Below are 6,000 nucleotides of genomic sequence, written 5' to 3'. Positions count from 1 at the left end.
TCTTTCCCCAGCATGAGGGGGACCCCCTACCTCGGTGTCTCCACGTATTAAATCACTGTCCTTGGGGGGGAGGTGGAGCTGAGGGGTGGGAGAGGTGAGGACCATGAGGGGACATCACTTCCGGTTTGTCTCTCTCTGAAGCCCTAGGGCCATTGGCGGAGACTGGACCCAGGGCCTGCGAGGGGCTCAGGGAGAGCTGGGGGGACGGAGGAAGGGAGGAGAAAAGAGAGGGAGGGGTGATGGGAGCCGCGGACAGATGCCGACGTCTGAGACAGCGACAGGGAGCTTGCGCCTTAGGAAAGACGCGTTGACGTTCTGTGCAAGAGACGCGGTGAGAACGTTGAGCCGTTGAGTTCTCAGCCAAGGGCTGATGTGTCCACGCCTTTTCCTTCCTCCCCTGACCCCCACAGCCCTGTCCCTCCACTGCCCATTCTGAACCAGAGGCAGGGCAGCCCACCCCAGCGCCAGGCCAGGCCAGGGTCTCCCAAAAGAACAGAGGAAATTTGCATGTCATTTGCATACTGTTTGCATTCCAGTCAAAGGTGAAATCGACCTTCCAGCTCCTAGGGTTGCTTCCTGGAACTGCAGCCCCCCAAGAACTGGCAAATATGTGGTGGCTGGGACTGGGGCTGAGAGGGGGCTCCGACTGGGCATGGACTTTACATGGCGATGATACCGTACAACATCCGCTCAGCACTTCAGCGTTCACATGACTCCACCGAATATTTCAAATTATTTCACTCACGACAACATTGAAAAGCAGGGAGGTCAGGGAGCATAATTTCCCTCTTAAAGGTAGAGAAACTGAGGCTCAGAGATGGCAAGTCAATCGCAAGGCGAGATGACAAACGAGTAGCCTGGCAAGGTTCTTGGTCCTGCAAATCCTCTCCTGTGCTTCTCAGTAAGCTTGTTTCTTCAGCTGCCTGCTCCAGCTTGGCTTAGGCTGTCCTCTGCCCAGAACCTAAGGGGAGGAGATAGTGGTGGTGGTGATGGTGGTGGCGATGATGGTGGTGGTGACGGTGGTGGTGATGGTGATGCAGGCGTGATGGCGGTGGTGATGGTGATGGTGGTGATGGTGATGTGGCGGTGATGGCGATGATGGCGGCGTGATGGTGGTGGTGACGGTGGCGGTGGTGGTGGCGATGGTGGTTGATGGTGGTGCGGATGGTGATGGTGGTGGTGATGGCGATGCGGCGGTGATGGTACGATGATGGCGGCGGTGATGGTGGGTGATGGTGATAGTGGTGGCGGCGATTATATGCGGATGGTGGTGATGAAGACGATGGTGATGGTACGGTGATGGTGACGATGGCAGGCGATGGTGGTAGATGCAGATGGTGGTGATGTTTATGGTGACGGCGGTGACGATGGCGGTGATGATGCGATGGTGATGATGATGGCGGTGATGGTGATGGCGATGATGGCGGTGATGGCAGGATGATGCAGATGGTGGCGATGCAGGGTGACAGTGATGGCGGCGATGGTGGCGATGAAAAAAGAGGTGGTGGCGATGGTGACGGTAAGAGGAGGGCGATAATAATGCTGATGTTGATGGTGTTAAAGAGAATGGGTCTGCCTATGACTGCGGGATCTAAAAACAAGAATCTGTGTGGCTTTTTCCTGATGCTTCTAGAGCCAGTGGCTGCCTGACTTAATGTAATGTCCTTCTAGAGTGGTCAGTCTGCCATCCCCTCCTCCAGCCTGGAGCTCTGTCTCTGGGGGAGAGATGCTCCCGTCAGCGTGTTCCCACGTCTTGTTCTCCAGGCAGCCCTGGTCTGGCTGTGCTGTCTGTCTCCCAGCTCTCAGGGTGTGGCCTGGGGCATCCGAATTTCTGCAGCTACTGTGGCCACTCTCTCAGGCCTGGCGCTGGGGCTGCCTTACTCCGCACTGTCTGATGAGCAGAAGCCCAAATGGGTCCAGATATGGAGATACTGTAAGATTCGGGGAGCAGCTCCTTAGACCCCAACAACCTCCATCACGCTGCAGCCCTCGTCCCCACCTCGTCCCAGGCCAAGCAGGCATCTGCTCTGCCTCCCCTGCCCTCACTCTAGAACCTGGCTCTGCAGGGCCTTGGGCTCCACCTGTCCCTCTGTAAATCCTGCAAACATGTGGACACCACACCCACCACATAAACACAAGCACATACCCTCACTTATCACACGGCCTGGCACGCCGGGCCCAGGTCACACAACTAGGCAGAGCGGGGCCAGCCTAGGGGGCTGTTCTCCTGAACCCAGGATCCTGTTCATCCTGCGGTGCCTCATGTGGCCTTGAATGCCACCCCCGAACCTCTGCAGGGACCCCTGATGGGTGTCCCCCGGCCCAAGTCTGACCATTCCCTGGGAGGGAGCTGTGGCTGCACAAGGACCTGTCTGAGAATCAACCAACTAGAGTCTTCTCTAGGAGCTGGCGGTGGCCAGTGCCATAGGGCGTGGGAAGGCAGGGCCCAGGCTTCATGGTCAGCTTGGGGACGGGTTCTCTAGACCCGTAAGAGGGGCTTAGACACGGAGACGCTCCATCGTGGACTGGGCCAGTCCTTTATGCCGTCTTCCGTGCGTGACCCCACGCCCCGAGCTTCCACTCCCCAGGTGTCGTCTGCATTACGTGAGTCGTCACGTAGACAATGCTGAGAGCAGCGTCTCGCTGTGCAGCCACGGTGGTGGACTCACTGGCTTCATGACAGCCGCACAGACGCCCCCTGGGCGGAGTTGCTCTTGGGCGCGCGTCTGGGAGCGGAGGCGCTGGGTCTCCGGGCACGTGCGGCTTGAGCTCGCTGTCGGACGTGGCTGCTCCTCGGTGGCGCACACGCCCGATGCCAGCCATCGTTACCCTTGTCGCCGTAGCCGGTCCAGCCAGGGGCATCGATGGACACCTCATTCCGGTTTCCACTGGCCTTTCCCTGTTCCTCAGATATTCCTGCTGGCCTTGGAGGCCAAGAAAGAAAGGGACGAGAGACAGAGAAGCTGGGGCGGGTCAGCGGACAGGGCCTGCAGAAGCCTGCAGACCCGCGGCCAGAGGCCCTGGAATGGCAGGAAGGACGGGCAGTGGCAGTGAGGCTCCGGTCCGGGTGTGACCTGCTTGCCTGGGGGCCCCGTCTCCCTGCCTGTGACAGGCCCTCTGTCTCACCTGAGCCTGCAGAGAAGCGGGTGGGTGAGGCCGGAGGCTGCGGCTGACCATCTCTGTCCCCGTGGCCATGGAGTTTCCCGTGGGATTCCACGGCCGCGTCCTGTGGCCTTTCTGGGAAAGTGCCCTTCTTGGGGTCAGGGTCCTGCCCACTGTCCTGGGCCTGCCCCCTGGGGTGCATGGCCCCCGAGCCTCTCCCCACGCGCCCGCTGCAGGGTGGGCAGGAGGCCCATGCGCCTGGTGGCCCAGAATGTGACTCAGATGGAGACGTGTGCCGGGGACGGCGGAGCGCTGCCTGCCGGATTAAATTAGGCGCCTCGAAATTAAAAATACATATTTATTTTAACCGGTCGGGGTGTTTGGAGGGAGATGAAAGGGAGGGAGATAAAATATTACAAATTAGATAATTAAGGCAGCGGAGAGGCGAGCATGCGGGCCGGGCGGGGGCGGGCTGGGGGCGCATTCTGAATTCCTGCACCGTGCCAATTTCGAGGGAAAAAAAGGAGTTAGACGCAGAGAGGGAAAAAATAAACAGGCAACAAAAACCACCCAGCCGGCCTCGAAGGGCCCAGCAGCAGCATTTCCTCGTGGAGAGGGTGGAGGACGCAGCCTGGGGCCTGGGGCCTGGGCCAGCGGAGCCTGCGCAGGCCCCGAGGGTGTGAGCGCGCGGCAGAGACCCGCGCTTCGGGCCCTGGCGCCCGGGCTGCTGCTGGTGGCAGCCAGGGAGGGCGAGCTGGCCGGAGAGAGCCGCTGCTGCCCGGTGACCTTCTCCGGTGCTGCGATGTGTGACCTGACAGAAATAAAGACGTGGGCGGGGCTGCTGGGGAGGGGGGGTCGTCATCTGGGTCGGAGGAGGATGACGACGTGACATGACGTTAAGGAGGTGGTGACTGAGGTGCTGCTGCTGGTGGCTGGTTGTGAGGAAGGGGTGGCATTACGGGTTGGGGTGATGCTTGTGTCGGGCAGGTGATGGGAGACCCCCCTTCTGCTAGGCCAAGCAGGCTCGGACCCCAGCTCCGATCCCTGAAGGTCGCCGGCCGGGGGCCAAGCCCTTTACTTCTGTGCTCCTGCTCCTCAAAGTCACCTTTATGCAGTTGGAATCCTCCCCCGGGCCTGCTGCGGGGGAGGGGGGGAGCGGACTTGGCAGGTGGGGCCGTGTAGCTGGCAGAGTTGCCAGACAGAGGGCAGCAGAGGTACCCGCGTGGAAAAGACCCTTTCCTGGGCCGGGCACCGCCAGGCCTCGTGGGAGGGGGCTGCACGGTTGGCCCAGAGCCGGGCTTCCTGGGCCGGGCGTAAGGGAGGGGACCGGGCACACTCCCAAGGGCGGCTGTAAGAATGTGTGCGTAAAGAAGCGACAGGCTTAGCACACACCCACGCCCACCCACACCCCAGCATCACACCCCGGCGTGCCCTCCCGCGGTGCCCAGGGTGGGAAGGGCAGGCGATGTGGGTCACAAACAGGGCCACTGCTGTGGCGCTCACTCCCCTGGGCTGACCTCCTTACTGCCCATGGCCACCAGCTCCCGTGGCCCCAGATTTAGATGGCGTGAAGAACAGCAGCTCCCCAAACTCTGAGAAGGTGGGGGAGTCAAAGGAGAAGGTAGTACTTCTCTCCTGCTGGTCCCCCTCCTGGGATTGGGGTGGGGGTCACAGGCCAGATGAGGCCCTTGGGGCCCAGAGCTGATCTGAATGTGCCGGATGCTTCCCCAGCACTCAGCCACGGGTGGCCCCTGCAGCTGGCCATCCCTACCTCCCAGCGCAGCCAGCGAGATGTGGACTCAGCCTGGCCACAGGCCGAATCTGGGAGATTCTGCTCACTGCGACCCCCAGTGGTGCTGAGGTCCTCGGGGTACTGGGGAGGGGCCTCCTGGTCTCCCCCAGAGCTGGGGCTGGGGCCAGGATGCCCTAGGGCTTCAGTGCCACCAGCTCCTGGGACGTCCACACACCCACCTCTCGCCTCTGGAAGCCTCATCTCAGCAAATGAGGAGAGGAGGCCGCTTCCCAGCTCTGGGGGGCGGAGCAGGGCGGGCGTCTGTGTGCCCACCGCCCACACCCCTCCCGCAGGTGGGAGGCCCGCTTTTCAGACCAGGAACAGGGCCTGATCTGAGGGGTGGGCCTGAGCTTTGGTGCCGCCTGGGCATAGAGGGGCAGGAGGCCCTGACCTCTGTCCTGCCCGCAGCTGCACGGAGCCTGGACAGAGACCCTCCGGCTCTGCCACAGTGGGGCCCACGGGGGCGGGCAGGGCCCTCGCTGCCCCGCGCCCTCAGCGTGCTTTAGGCACTGCTAGTCTCAGAAGGGGGGTAGGTGTATTGACACGTGCCTGTGTGTGCCACCATGTGTGCGTGTGTGAGCTGGTGTGTGCGTGTGTACACATGCATGTGCTCACATGATGTGCATCTTGCGTGTATACACCAAGCACAGTGCTTCCTGTGTGTGTGCACACACAGACATACATGCCCGTGCTCACCACACGTGCATGCGTGTGCACCCACACACGGACACAGACCTGTGTACAAGTGCATTGCACAAGTACAGCTGCCATGCTCACACACGTGCATGCACGGGGTGCACACGTGCATGTGAATATGAACGCACGAGCTGCGTGCAGACCTCACGGGTGCAAGTGCACGTGCCCATGTGCTCGTCACGTGTGCGTCTGTGTGTCTGTCATCGTGTGTGGCTGGAGGAGGGAGGAGTGGCCGGTCCCCCTGGTGGTGCTGTGAATAAACCTCGCAGGTTGTGTAAAGGTCACACTGTGCTTTTCACAGTCAGGGAAGGTGTGAGGTGCTACCTGTGAATTTTAAATTGGGCCAAATGGAGACTGGTGAGGTGTCCTGGGCTTGGCAACCAGGGGCTGCCAGGTTGTCCGTCACACGC

Source organism: Pteropus medius, unplaced genomic scaffold (genome assembly GCF_902729225.1).
Source record: "Pteropus medius unplaced genomic scaffold, Ma_sr-lr_union100, whole genome shotgun sequence".
NCBI classification, from domain to species: Eukaryota; Metazoa; Chordata; class Mammalia; order Chiroptera; family Pteropodidae; genus Pteropus; species Pteropus medius.
This window is presented reverse-complemented; position numbering follows the sequence as displayed.